Genomic DNA, 16,162 nt, shown 5'->3' with positions numbered 1-16,162 from the left:
AACACCACCATCTCGAGGTTCCCCTCCCAGACACACACCATCCCAGCCTGGAAAATATATCGGCCGTTCCTTCAACGTCGCTGGAGTCCCGACCAGATACCTGCGGCATCATTAAGACCCGACTATTTGCCACCCTCCGTGACATCGGCCGCCTCCCAGCACCACCCCCACCTCAGCTCCTCAGCTGCTGAAGCCCTCATCCGTGTCCCCCGTTACCTCCAGACTTTACTGTTCCAACGCTCTGCGCTCCTGGCCGGCCTCCCACGTTCTACCCGACGTAGACCCGAGGTGATCCAAAACTCGGCTGTCCCCGTGTCCTAACTCACACCCAGTCCCACTCACCCTTCACCCCCTGTGCTCACTGACCCCGTGTCCTAACTCACACCCAGTCCCACTCACCCATCACCCCCTGTGCTCACTGACCCCGTGTCCTAACTCACAACCAGTCCCACTCACCCATCACCCCCTGTGTCCCGTGTCCTAACTCACACCCAATCCCACTCACCCATCACCCCCTGTGCCCCGTGTCCTAACTCACACCCAGTCCCACTCACCCATCACCCCCTGTGCCCCGTGTCCTAACTCACACCCAGTCCAGCTCACCCATCACCCCCTGTGCTCACTGTCCCCGTGTCCTAACTCACACCCAGTCCCACTCACCCATCACCCCCTGTGCCCCGTGTCCTAACTCACACCCAGTCCCACTCACCAATCACCCCCTGTGTCCCGTGTCCTAACTCACACCCAGTCACACTCATCCATCACTCCCTGTGTCCCGTGTCCTAACTCACACCCAGTCCCACTCACCCATCACCCCCTGTGTCCCGTGTCCTAACTCACACCAAGTCACACTCACCCATCACCCCCTGTGCTCACTGACCCAGTGTTCTAACTCACACCCAGTCCCACTCACCCATCACCCCCTGTGCCCCGTGTCCTAACTCACACCCAGTCCCACTCACCCATCACCCCCTGTGCTCAATGACCCAGTGTCCTAACTCACACCCAGTCCCACTCACCCATCACCCCCTGTGCCCCGTGTCCTAACTCACACCCAGTCCCACTCACCCATCACCCCCTGTGTCCCGTGTCCTAACTCACACCCAGTCACACTCACCCATCACTCCCTGTGTCCCGTGTCCTAACTCACACCCAGTCCCACTCACCCATCACCCCCTGTGCTCACTGACCCCGTGTCCTAACTCACACCCAATCCCACTCACCCATCACCCCCTGTGCCCCGTGTCCTAACTCACACCCAGTCCCACTCACCCATCACCCCCTGTGCCCCGTGTCCTAACTCACACCCAGTCCCACTCACCCATCACCCCCTGTGCTCACTGACCCCGTGTCCTAACTCACCCCCAATCCCACTCACCCATCACCCCCTGTGCTCTGTGTCCTAACTCACACCCAGTCCCACTCACCCATCAGCCCCTGTGCTCACTGCCCCGTGTTCTAACTCGCACCCAGTCCCACTCACCCATCACCCCCTGTGCTCACTGCCCCGTGTCCTAACTCACACCCAGTCCCACTCACCCATCACCCCCTGTGCACACTGCCCCGTGTCCTAACTCACACCCAGTCCCACTCACCCATCACCCCCTGTGCTCACTGCCCCGTGTCCGAACTCACACCCAGTCCCACTCAGCCATCACCCCCTGTGCTCATTGACCCGTGTCCTAACTCACACCCAGTCCCACTCACCCATCACCCCCTGTGCCCCGTGTCCTAACTCACACCCAGTCCCACTCACCCATCACCCCCTGTGCTCAATGATCCAGTGTCCTAACTCACACCCAGTCCCACTCACCCATCACCCCCTGTGCCCCGTGTCCTAACTCACACCCAGTCCCACTCACCCATCACCCTCTGTGTCCCGTGTCCTAACTCACACCCAGTCACACTCACCCATCACTCCCTGTGTCCCGTGTCCTAACTCACACCCAGTCCCACTCACCCATCACCCCCTGTGCTCACTGACCCCGTGTCCTAACTCACACCAACAGTCCCACTCACCCATCACCCCCTGTGCTCACTGACCCGTGTCCTAACTCAACCCAGTCCCACTCACTCATCACCCCCTGTGCTCACTGCTACGTGTCCTAACTCACACCCAGTCCCACTCACCCATCACCCCCTGTGCTCTGTGTCCTAACTCACACCCAGTCCCAGTCACCCATCACCCCCTGTGCTCACTGCCCTGTGTCCTAACTCACACCCAGTCCCACTCACCCATCACCCCCTGTGCTCACTGTCCCCGTGTCCTAACTCACACCCAGTCCCACTCACCCATCACCCCCTGTGCTCACTGCCCCGTATCCTAACTCACAACCAGTCCCCCTCACCCATCACCCACTGTGCTCACTGCCCCGTGTCCTAACTCACACCCAGTCCCACTCATCCATCACCCCCTGTGCTCACTGCCCCGTGTCCTAACTCACACCCAGTCCCACTCACCCATCACCCCCTGTGCCCCGTGTCCTAACTCACACCCAGTCTCACTCATCCATCACCCCCTGTGCTCACTGCCCCGTATCCTAACTCACAACCAGTCCCCCTCACCCATCACCCCCTGTGCGCACTGCCCCGTGTCCTAACTCACACCCAGTCCCAATCACCCATCACCCCCTGTGCTCACTGCCCCGTGTGCTAACTCACACCGAGTCCCACTCACTCATCACCCGCTGTTCTCACTGCCCCGTGTCCTAACTCACACCCAGTCCCACTCACCCATCACCCCCTGTGCTCACTAACCCCGTGTCCTAACTCACACCCAGTCCCACTCACCCATCACCCAATGTGCTCACTGCCCCGTGTCCTAACTCACACCCAGTCCCTCTCACCCATCACCCACTGTGCTCACTGCCCCGTGTCCTAACTCACACCGAGTCCCACTCACTCATCACCCGCTGTGCTCACTGCCCCGTGTCCTAACTCACACCGAGTCCCACTCACCCATCACCCCCTGTGCTCACTGCCCCGTGTACTAACTCACACCGAGTCGCACTCACTCATCACCCGCTGTGCTTACTGCCCCGTGTCCTAACTCACACCCAGTCCCACTCACCCATCACCCCCTGTGCTCACTGCCCCGTGTCCGAACTCGCACTCTGTCCCACTCACCCATCACCCCCTGTGTTCACTGCCCCGTGTCCTAACTCACACCGAGTTCCACTCACCCATCAATCCTTGTGCTCACTGAACCCGTGTCCGAACTCACACCCAGTCCCACTCACCCATCACCCGCTGTGCTCACTGCCCCGTGTCCTAACTCACACCCAGTCCCACTCACCCATCACCCCCTGTGCGCACTGACCCATGTCCTAACTCACACCCAGTCCCACTCACCCATCACCCCCTGTGCTCACTGACCCCGTTTCCTAACACACACCCAGTCCCACTCACCCATCACCCCCTGTGCTCACTGACCCCGTGTCCTAACTCACACCAACAGTCCCACTCACCCATCACCCCCTGTGCTCACTGACCCGTGTCCTAACTCACACCCAGTCCCACTCACTCATCACCCGTGTGCTCACTGCCCCGTGTCCTAACTCACACCGAGTCCCACTCACCCATCACCGCCTGTGCTCACTGCCCCGCGTCCTAACTCACACCCAATCCCACTCAACCATCACCCCCCGTGCTCACTGCCCCGTGTCCGAACTCACACCCAGTCCCACTCACCCATCACCCCCTGTGCTCACTGCCCAGTGTCCTAACTCACACTCAGTCCCACTCACCCATCACCCCCTGTGCTCACTGCCCCGTGTCCTAAATCACACCCAGTCCCACTCACCCATCACACCCTGTGCTCTGTGTCCTAACTCACACCCAGTGCCAGTCAACCATCACCCCCTGTGCTCACTGCCCCGTGTCCTAACTCACACACAGTCCCACTCACCCATCACCCCCTGTGCTCACTGCCCCCGTGTCCGAACTCGCACCGAGTCCCGCTCACCCATCACCCGCTGTGCTCAATGACCCCGTGTCCTAACTCACACCCATCCCACTCACCCATCAACCCCTGTGCTCACTGACCCCCTGTCCTAACTCACACCCAGTACCACTCACCCATCACCCCCTGTGCTCACTGACCCCGTTTCCTAACACAACCCAGTCCCACTCACCCATCACCCCCTGTGCTCACTGACCCCGTGTCCTAACTCACACCAACAGTCCCACTCACCCATCACCCCATGTGCTCACTGACCCGTGTCCTAACTCACACCCAGTCCCACTCACTCATCACCCGCTGTGCTCACTGCCCCGTGTCCTAACTCACACCGAGTCCCACTCACCCATCACCCCCTGTGCTCACTGCCCCGCGTCCTAACTCACACCCAGTCCCACTCACCCATCACCCCCCGTGCTCACTGCCCCGTGTCCGAACTCACACCCAGTCCCACTCACCCATCACCCGCTGTGCTCAATGCCCCGTGTCCTAACTCACACTCAGTCCCACTCACCCATCACCCCCTGTGCTCACAGCCCCGTGTCCTAAATCACACCCAGTCCCACTCACCCATCATACCCTGTGCTCTGTGTCCTAACTCACACCCAGTGCCACTCAACCATCAACCCCTGTGCTCACGGACCCCGTGTCCAAACTCACACCCAGTCCCACTCACCCATCACCCCCTGTGCTCACTGCCCCGTGTCCTAACTCACACCCAGTCCCACTCACCCATCACCCCCTGTGCTCACTGCCCCCGTGTCCGAACTCGCACCGAGTCCCGCTCACCCATCACCCGCTGTGCTCAATGGCCCCGTGTCCTAACTCACACCCAGTCCCACTCACCCAAACCCCCGCTGTGCTCACTGCCCCGTGTCCTAACTCACACCCAGTCCCACTCACCCATCACCCCCTGTGCTCAGTGACCTGTGTCCTAACTCACACCCAGTCCCACTCACCCATCACCCCCTGTGCTCACTGACCCCGTGTCCTAACTCACACCCAGTCCCACTCACCCATCACCCCCTGTGCTCACTGACCGTGTCCTAACACACACCCAGTCCCACACACCCATCAAACCCTGTGCTCACTGACACCGTGTCCTAACTCACACCCAATCGCACTCACCCATCACCCCGTGTGCTCACTGACCCCGTGTCCTAACTCACACCATGTCCCACTCACCCATCACCCCCTGTGCTCACTGCCCCGTGTCCTGACTCACACCCAGTCCCACTCACCCATCACTCCCTGTGCTCACTGCCCCGTGTCCTAACTCACACCCAGTCCCACTCATCCATCACCCGCTGCGCTCACTGCCCCGTGTCCTAACTCACACCGAGTTCCACTCACCCATCAATCCTTGTGCTCACTGACCCCGTGTCCTAACTCACACCCAGTCCCACTCACCCATCACCCGCTGTGCTCACTGCCCCGTGTCCTAACTCACACCCAGTCCCACTCACCCATCACCCCCTGTGCTCACTGACCCGTGTCCTAACTCACACCCAGTCCCACTCACCCATCACCCCCTGTGCTCACTGACCCCGTTTACTAACACACACCCAGTCCCACTCACCCATCACCCCCTGTGCTCACTGACCCCGTGTCCTAACTCACACCAACAGTCCCACTCACCCATCACCCCCTGTGCTCACTGACCCGTGTCCTAACTCACACCCAGTCCCACTCACTCATCACCCGTGTGCTCACTGCCCCGTGTCCTAACTCACACCGAGTCCCACTCACCCATCACCCCCTGTGCTCACTGCCCAGTGTCCTAACTCACACTCAGTCCCACTCACCCATCACCCCCTGTGCTCACTGCCCCGTGTCCTAAATCACACCCAGTCCCACTCACCCATCATACCCTGTGCTCTGTGTCCTAACTCACACCCAGTGCCACTCAACCATCACCCCCTGTGCTCACGGACCCCGTGTCCTAACTCACACCCAGTCCCACTCACCCATCACCCCCTGTGCTCACTGCCCCGTGTCCTAACTCACACCCAGTCCCACTCACCCATCACCCCCTGTGCTCACTGCCCCCGTGTCCGAACTCGCACCGAGTCCCGCTCACCCATCACCCGCTGTGCTCAATGACCCCGTGTCCTAACTCACACCCTGTCCCACTCACCCAAACCCCCGCTGTGCTCACTGCCCCGTGTCCTAACTCACACCCAGTCCCACTCACCCATCACCCCCTGTGCTCACTGACCCCGTGTCCTAACTCACACCCAGTCCCACTCACCCATCACCCCCTGTGCTCACTGACCCGTGTCCTAACTCACACCCAGTCCCAATCACCCATCACCCCCTGTGCTCACTGACCCCGTTTCCTAACACAACCTAGTCCCACTCACCCCCCCTGTGCTCACTGACCCCGTGTCCTAACTCACACCAACAGTCCTACTCACCCATCACCCCCTGTGCTCACTGAACCGTGTCCTAACTCACACCCAGTCCCACTCACTCATCACCCGCTGTGCTCACTGCCCCGTGTCCTAACTCACACCGAGTCCCACTCACCCATCACCCCCTGTGCTCACTGCCCCGCGTCCTAACTCACACCCAGTCCCACTCACCCATCACCCCCCGTGCTCACTGCCCCGTTTCCGAACTCACACCCAGTCCCACTCACCCATCACCCGCTGTGCTCACTGCCCCGTGTCCTAACTCACACTCAGTCCCACTCACCCATCACCCCCTGTGCTCACTGCCCCGTGTCCTAAATCACACCCAGTCCCACTCACCCATCATACCCTGTGCTCTGTGTCCTAACTCACACCCAGTGCCACTCAACCATCACCCCCTGTGCTCACGGACCCCGTGTCCAAACTCACACCCAGTCCCACTCACCCATCACCCCCTGTGCTCACTGCCCCGTGTCCTAACTCACACCAAGTCCCACTCACCCATCACCCACTGTGCTCACTGACCCCGTGTCCGAACTCGCACCGAGTCCCGCTCACCCATCACCCGCAGTGCTCAATGACCCCGTGTCCTAACTCACACCCAGTCCCACTCACCCAAACCCCCGCTGTGCTCACTGCCCCGTGTCCTAACTCACACCCAGTCCCACTCACCCATCAGCCCCTGTGCTCACTGACCCGTGTCCTAACTGACACCCAGTCCCACTCACCCATCACCCCCTGTGCTCACTGACCCCGTGTCCTAACTCACACCCAGTCCCACTCACCCATCACCCCCTGTGCTCACTGACCGTGTCCTAACACACACCCAGTCCCACTCACCCATCAAACCCTGTGCTCACTGACACCGTGTCCTAACTCACACCCAATCCCACTCACCCATCACCCCGTGTGCTCACTGACCCCGTGTCCTAACTCACACCATGTCCCACTCACCCATCACCCCCTGTGCTCACTGCCCCGTGTCCTGACTCACACCCAGTCCCACTCACCCATCACTCCCTGTGCTCACTGCCCCGTGTCCTAACTCACACCCAGTCCCACTCATCCATCACCCGCTGCGCTCACTGCCCCGTGTCCTAACTCACACCCAGTCCCACTCACCCATCACCACCTGTACTCACTGAACCCGTGTCCTAACTCACACCCAGTCCCACTCACCCATCACCCCCTGTGCTCACTGACCCCGTGTCCTAACTCACACCCAGTCCCACTCACCCATCACCCCCTGTGCTCACTGACCGTGTCCTAACACACACCCAGTCCCACTCACCCATCAAACCCTGTGCTCACTGACACCGTGTCCTAACTCACACCCAATCCCACTCACCCATCACCCCGTGTGCTCACTGACCCCGTGTCCTAACTCACATCCAGTCCCACTCACCCATCACCCCACGTGCTCACTGACCGACATTGGCTCCCGGTTAAGCAACATCTCATCCTCGTTTAAAATCCCTCCATGACCCTCACACACTCCCTATCTCTGTAAACTCCTCCAGCCCCTCCAACACTCCCTATCTCTGTAACCTCCTCCAGCCCCTCCACCACTCCCTGTCTCTGTAACCTCCTCCAGCCCCTACACCCCTCCTTATCTCTGTAACCTTATCCAGCTTCTACATCCCTCCCTATCTCTGTAACCTCCTCAAGCCCCTACACCCCTCACTATCTCTGTTACCTCCTCCAGCCGCTGCACCACTCCCTATCTCTGTCACCTCCTCTAGCCCCACACCCCTCCCTATCTCTGTAACCTCCTCCAGCCCCTACACCCCTCCCTATCTCTGCAACCTCCTCCAGCTCCGCCACCCCTCCCTATCTCTGTAACCTCCTCCAGCCCCTACACCCCTCCCTATCTCTGCAAACTCCTCCAGCCCCTCCACCACTCCCTATCTCTGTAACCTCCTCTAGCCCCACACCCCTCCCTATCTCTGTAACCTCCTCTAGCCCCACACCCCTCCCTATCTCTGTAACCTCCTCCAGCCCCTACACCCCTCCCTATCTCTGCAACCTCCTCCAGCCCCTCCACCCCTCCCTATCTCTGTAATCTCCAGTTCCTACACCCTCCCTATCTCTGTAACCTCCTCCAGGCCCGACACCCTCCCTATCTCTGCAACCTCCTCCAGCCCCTCCACCCCTCCCTATCTCTGTAATCTCCAGTTCCTACACCCTCCCTATCTCTGTAACCTCCTCCAGCCCCACACCCCTCCCTATCTCTGTAACCTCCTCCAGCCCCACACCCCTCCCTATCTCTGTAACCTCCTCCAGCCCCTACACCCCTACCTATCTCTGTAACCTCCTCCAGCCACTACACCCCTTCCTATCTCTGTAACCTCCTCCAGGCCCGACACCCTCCCTATCTCTGCAACCTCCTCCAGCCCCTCCACCCCTCCCTATCTCTGTAATCTCCTGTTCCTACACCCTCCCTATCTCTGTAACCTCCTCCAGCCCCACACCCCTCCCTATCTCTGTAACCTCCTCCAGCCCCACACCCCTCCCTATCTCTGTAACCTCCTCCAGCCCCTACACCCCTACCTATCTCTGTAATCTCCTCCAGCCACTACACCCCACACTATCTCTGTAACCTCCTCCAGCCCCTGCACCCCTCCCTATCTCTGTAACCTCCTCCAGCCTCTACACCCCTCCCTATCTCTGTAACCTCCTGCAGCCCCTACACGCCTCCCTATCTCTGATAAACTCCTCTAGCCCTACACCCCTTCCTATCTCTGTAACCTCCTCCAGTCCCTACACCACTCCCATTCTATGATAACCTCCCCTAGCCCCACACCCCTCCCTATCTCTGTAACCTCCTCCAGCCCCTACACCCCTCCCTGTCGCTGTAACCTGCTCCAGCCCCTACACCCCTCCCTATCTCTGTAACCCCCTCCAGCCCTACACCCCTCCCTATCTCTGTAAGCTCCTCCAGCCCCTAAGCCCTCCTTATGTCTGTCACCTCCTCCAGCCCCAACACCCTCCCTATCTCTTTAACCTCCAGCCCCTACACCCTCCTGATCTCCGTAACCCTCTCCAGCCCCTACACCCCTCGCTATCTAAGTAACATCCTCCAGCCCCTACACCCCTCCCTATCTCTGTCACCTCCTCCAGCCCTACCACCCTTCCCAATCCCTGTATCCCCTCCATCCCCGATACCACTCCCTGTCTCTGGTACGTCCTCCAGCCCTACACAGCTCCCTATCTCTGTACCTCCTCCAGCCACTACACCCCTCCCTATCTCTTAAACCCCTTGCAGCCCCTACACACCTCCATATCTCTGATAACCTCCTCCAGCCCCTACACCCCTCCCTATCGCTGTAACCTCCTCCAGCCCCTATATCCCTCCCTATCTCTGTAACCCCCTCCAGCTCCTACACCCCTTCCTATCTCTGAAACCTCCTCCAGCCCCTACACCCTTCCATATCTCTGTAACCTCCTCCAGCCCCTGTAACCCTCGCTACCTTTGTAACCTCTTCCAGCATCTACACCACTCCCTATCTCTGTAACCTCCTCCAGCCCCTGCACCCCTCCCTATCTCTGTAACCCCCTCCAGCCCCTACAACCCTCGCTATGTCTGTAACCTCCTCCAGCCCCTACAGCCCTCCCTATGACTGTAACCTCCTCCAGCCCCTACATCCCGCCCTATCTCTGTAACCTCCTCTAGCCCTACACCCCTCCCAATCTCTGTAACCCCCGCCAGCCCCAACACCCCTCCCTATCTCTGTAACCTCCTCCAGCCACGACACCCCTCCCTATCTCTGTAACCTCCTCCAGCCCGTACACCCCTCCCTTTCTCTGTAACCTCTTCCAGCCACTACACCCCTCCCTATCTCTGTAAACTCCTCCAGCCCCTACACCCCTCCCTGTCTCTGTAATCACCTCCAGCCCCTACACCCCTCCCTATCTCTGTAACCTCCTCCAGCCCCTACACCCCTCCGGATCTCTGTAACCTCCTCCAGCCCCTACAACCCTCCTAATGTTTGTAACCTCCTCCGGTCCCTGCAGTCCTCCCTATATCTGTAACCTCCTCCAGCCCCTACACCCCTCCCTATCTCTGTAACCTCCTCCAGCCCCTCCATCCCTCCCTAAACTCTGTAACCTCATCTTGCTGCTATACCCCTCGCTACCTTTGTAACCTTCTCCAGCCCCTACAACCCTCCCTATCTCTGTAACCTCCTCCAGCGCCTACCCCCTCCCTATCTCTGTAACCTACTCCAGCCCTACACACCTCCCTATCTGTGTAACTCCTCCAGCCCCTACACCCCTCCCTATCTCTGTAACCCCCTCCAGCGCCTACACCGCTCCCTATCTCTGTAACCCCCTCCAGCCGCTACACCCCTCCCTATCTCTGTAACCACCTCCAGCCCAACCACCCCCCGAGATGTCTGCACTCCTCAAATTCTGCCCTCCTGACCATCCCTGATTATAATCGCTCCACCATCGGTGGCCGTGCCTTCTGTTGCCTGGGCCCCAAGCTCTGGAACTCCCTCCCAAAACCTCTCCACCTCTCGACCTCTCTCTCCTCCTTCAAGACGCTGCTTAGAACTGACCTCATTGACCAAGGTTCCTGCCCCAATGTCTCCTTATGTGTCTCGGTGTAAAACCTTGTTTGATAATTGCTCCTGTGAAGCAGCTTCGGACGTTTCACTCGGGTAAAGGCACCATATAAATGCAATTGTTGTTGTTGCTGTTGTTAACCTGTGTCAATCCTTTGGGATGTCTGGTGGCCTTAAACCCAGAGACATTTACCGCAGTACTGAGGGAGCGCCGCACTGTCGGAGGAGCAGTACTGAGGGAGCGCCACAGTGTCAGAGGGGCAGTAATGAGGGAGTGCCTCACTGTCGGAGGGGCAGCACTGAGGGAGCGCTGCACTGTCAAAGGGGCAGTATTGAGGGCGCTTGGGATCAGCTCCACTTCCCCGCCCGCTCCCCATAAGCCTTCACTCCCTTATCCCTCAAAAATCTGTCTATCTCCTCCTTATATATGTTCAATGACCCAGCCTCCACAGCTCTCTGGGGCAGAGAATTCCACAGATTTACAACCCTCTGCATCTCTCTCTCTCACTCTCTCACTCTCTCTCACTCTCTGTGTCTCTCTCACTCTCTCTCTCTCCTCCTCTATTGTTCCCCAGTTTTCCAGATCCCCCTAACTCCCCGTCTCTCTGACAAAAACTGTGATATTTGTCGGAGAATTGAGAGATCCCCAAGTCCGCACTCCCAGCCTGCCCCAGGGATACTGATTCCCGATGGGAAGGTCAGACAGGATGCTGGACTGTCCGAGGGTGATACACCTGTACTCACCGGAGAGGCTGAGGGCGACGATCCACACCGTGCTACTCAACATCACTGCATCCAACAACACCGAGTCCCCACAGAAATTGTCGGTAAAACTGTCTCTGAAACATCAAAAACAACATACATATGGACAGAGGGCCACTGGAGTTAAAGAATTTTAGAACATGGGATTCATAGAATCTTAAAATAATTCTAAGAATCTTACATTAATTTATACAATCTTACAATCATTCATAGAATCTTAGATTCATTCCTAGTATCGTTGAATCAGTCATGGAGCGTGACATTCATTCAGAGAGTCATGAGTCATGCGATGTACAAAGTGGATCAGGCAGATGGGCTGAGGGCAGAGTTAGACACATGGAAGTGTGATATATTAGCCATTACTGAAACACGGCTTAAAGAGGGGCAGGATTGACAGCTCAACGTTCCTGGTTACCGGATTTTCAGATAGAGAGGGGTTTATAAAAGGAGGGAGGTGGTAGTATTGGTTAAATTAATAGTTACAGATGTGAGGAGGAACAATATATTGGAAGGATCAACAAATGAGGCTGTATGGGTTCAACTAACGCACAGAAAAGGGGCGATCACACTGTTGGGAGTGTACGATAAACCCTCAAACAGTCCAAGGGAGATACAAGAGCAAATATGTGGGCACATTTCTGACAAGAGCGAAAACAATAGGGCAGTAATCGTGGGGGATTTAAACTACCCGAATATTAACTGGGATGCTGCCAGTGTAAAGGCTACAGAGGGCACAGAATTCCTCAATTGCATTCAGGAGAACATTTTTTTTAGCCAGTACGTAGCAAGCCCAACAAGAGGAGGGGAGGGGGCGGTCTGGATTTAATTTTAGGGAACGAAGCTGGGCAGGTGGAAGGGGTATCAGTGGGGGAGCATTTAGGTAGTAGTGATCATAATTCAGTTAGTTTTAGCATAGTTATGGATAAGGTCACAGACAAATCATGAGTAAAGTTTCGAAATTGAGGGAAGGCATATATTACTAAGCCGAGAAGTGATTTAGCAAAGGTGGATTAGAAACAGTTACTTGAAGGTAACTCAGTGTCAGAGCAGTAGGGGACATTCGAGAGGGAGGTCCATGGGGTTCAGGGTAAACATGTTCCCACAAAGAAAAAAGATCAGCAGAGTATAGCAAGTGTAGGGCTGAAAGTAAAAAGAAAATGAGGAAAGCCAAGAGAGCACATGAAAGAATACTAGCTAGTAGAATTAAAGAAACCCCAAAGATGTTTTACAATTACATGAAGAGCAAGAAGATAATGAAGGAAAGAATGGGGCATATTTGGGATCAAAATGTGTTTGTGGAGGCAGAGGATGTGGGTACGGTACTAAATGAATACGTTGCAACTGTCTTCACAGAAGAGGGGGACGATGCTGACATTGAAGTTAAGGAGGAAGAGAGTGAAATATAGGATGGGAGAAACTTAGTAAGAGAGGAAGTATTAAGGGGTTTAGCAACCCCTTTGAAAGTCGATAATTCGCCAGGACCGGATGGAATATACCCGACGGTATTAAAAGAAGCAAGGGGGAAATTGCAGGTGCTCTGACTATCATTTTCCAATCCTCCCTGGCGACAGGAGTGCGTGCCAGAGATTTGCAGGCCTGCTAACGTTGTAACTTTGTTTAAAAAGGGAGGCAGGGATAGACCGAGTAATTACAAGGCCAGTTATTCTAACCTCAGTGGTGGGCAAATTATTGGAATAAATTCTGAGGGACAGTGTAGTGGAGTATTTAAGATAAACACTCAACACTAGGTCTGGGTTCGAAGATTCATGTAGCCTTTATTTTGCACCAGTGGGGAGACCACCTGCCTACTTGTCTATAGCCATGCTTATCCAATGATACAAAGTTCCACGCAACCCTTTATACACTTGATGCATGTCAGCCTCGTGCACGGCCTCTGCCCCCGCGCCCCCCCTGCCCCCGCCCATGCCATTTAATTGGTCCAAAGCCTGCGTGCACAATTGCTGCTTGACCAATTCCCTTTCGTGTCACACCATCATTGGCCTATGTCTCACATCAGATAGAGTTTCTCCGACGTGTCAAGTTTGACCCCTTGTCCTGTTCAGCTGCCCCTCTGGGCTTCCTGTGGTTCAACACTTTGGCTATTTGTCCTTGGGTTACACAGCTTGTGACGTTCACCATTACAGAAGCCTATTTTAGCTCCGAGACCCATTCTTTAATCCTTTAATTGTCGCAGAGTTCAGAAGCCCCACTTCAGACATTATAAACCATCATTTGGAAAGGCACGGATTAATCAAAGTCAGTCAGCATGGATTTGTTAAGGGAAGGTCGTGTCTGACTAACTCGATTGAAATCTTTTGAGCAGGTAACCAGGAAGGTCAATGAGGGCAGCGCTTTTGATGGAGTTATATGGATTTTAGCAAGGCTTTTGACAAGGTTCCACAGAGCAGGCTTTTGACAAGGTTCCACAAAGGTAAAAGCCCATGGGATCCAAGGGAGAGGGGCAAATTGGATTCAAAACTGGCTCAGTGGCAGGAAGCAAAGAGTAATTCTTGAGGCGAGATTTTGCGACTTTGTGATTTTGCGATGGTTCCAGTGGGGTTCCACAGGGGTCAGTGCTGGCTCCCTTGCTTTTCGTGGACTATATTAATTATTTAGACTTAAATGTAGGGGGCATGATAAAGAAGTTTGCAGATGATACACAAATTGGCCGTGTGGTTGACAGTGAGTAGAAAAGCTGCTGACTGCAGGAAGATATTGATGTACTGGTCAGATGGGCAGAACAGTGGCAAATGGAATTCAATCTGGAGAAATGTGAGGTAACACATTTTAGGGAGAGGCAACAAGCCAAGGGAATACACATTAAAAGGTCGGACACTGAGAAGTGTAGAGGAACAAAGCGACCTTGGAGTGCAGGTCCACAGATCCCTGAAGGTAGCAGGCCAGGTAGATAAGGTGTTAAAAGGGCACACGGAATACTTGCCTTTATTGACCGAAGCATAGAATACAAGAGCAGGGGAGTTATGCTTGAACTGTATAAAACAATGGTCAGGTCACAGCTGGAGTACTGCGTGCAGGACTGGTCACCACGTTACAGGAAGGATGTGATTGCACTGGAGAGGGTACAGCGATTTACAGGATGTTGCACTGGAGAGGGTGCAGAGGAGATTTACCAGGATGTTGCACTGGAGAGGGTGCAGAGGAGATTTACCAGGATGTTGCACTGGAGAGGGTGCAGAGGAGATTTACCAGGATGTTGCACTGGAGAGGGTACAGAGGAGATTTACCAGGATGTTGCACTGGAGAGGGTGAAGAGGAGATTTACCAGGATGTTGCACAAGAGAGGGTACAGAGGAGATTTACCAGGATGTTGCACTGGAGAGGGTGAAGAGGAGATTTACCAGGATGTTGCACAAGAGAGGGTACAGAGGAGATTTACCAGGATGTTGCACTGGAGAGGGTACAGAGGAGATTTACCAGGATGTTGCACTGGAGAGGGTGAAGAGGAGATTTACCAGGATGTTGCACAAGAGAGGGTGCAGAGGAGTTTATCAGGATGTTGCACTGGAGAGGGTCCAGAGGAGATTTACCAGGATGTTGCACTAGAGAGGGTACAGAGGAGATTTACCAGGATGTTGCACTGGAGAGGGTACAGAGGAGATTTACCAGGATTTTGCACTAGAGAGGGTACAGAGGAGATTTACCAGGATGTTGCACAAGAGAAGGTACAGAGGTGATTTACCCGGATGTTGCACTGGAGAGGTTACAGAGGAGATTTACCAGGATGTTGCACTAGAGAGGGTACAGAGGAGATTTACCAGGAGGTTGCACCAGAGAGGGTACAGAGGAGATTTACCAGAATGTTGCGCTCGAGAGGGTACAGAGGTGATTTACCAGGATGTTGCACTGGAGAGGGTGAAGAGGAGATTTATCAGGATGTTGCACTGGAGAGGGTACAGAGGAGATTTACCAGGATGTTGCACTGGAGAGGGTACAGAGGAGATTTACCAGGATGTTGCACTAGAGAGGGTACAGAGGAGATTTACCAGGATGTTGCACTGGAGAGGTTGAAGAGGAGATTTACCAGGATGTTGCACTAGAGAGGGTACAGAAGAGATTTACCAGAATGTTGCGCTAGAGAGGGTACAGAGGAGCTTTACCAGGATATTGCACTGGAGAGGCTGAAGAGGAGATTTATCAGGATGTTGCGCTGGAGAGGGTACAGAGCAGATTTAGCAGGATGTTGCACTGGAGAGGGTACAGAGGAGATTTACCAGGATGTTGCACTAGAGAGGGTACAGAGGGGATTTACCAGGATGTTGCCTGGACTGGAGAATTTTAGCGATGAGGAAAGATTGGATAGACTGGGGTTGTTTTCTCTGGATCAGAGGAGGCTGAGGGGAGAATGATTGAGGTATAAAATGATGAGGGACCTGGATAGAGTGGATAGGACGTACCTGTTTCCCTTGGCAGAGGGGTCAACAACCAAGGGGCATAGATTGAAA

Source organism: Pristiophorus japonicus, unplaced genomic scaffold (genome assembly GCF_044704955.1).
Source record: "Pristiophorus japonicus isolate sPriJap1 unplaced genomic scaffold, sPriJap1.hap1 HAP1_SCAFFOLD_531, whole genome shotgun sequence".
NCBI classification, from domain to species: Eukaryota; Metazoa; Chordata; class Chondrichthyes; family Pristiophoridae; genus Pristiophorus; species Pristiophorus japonicus.
This window is presented reverse-complemented; position numbering follows the sequence as displayed.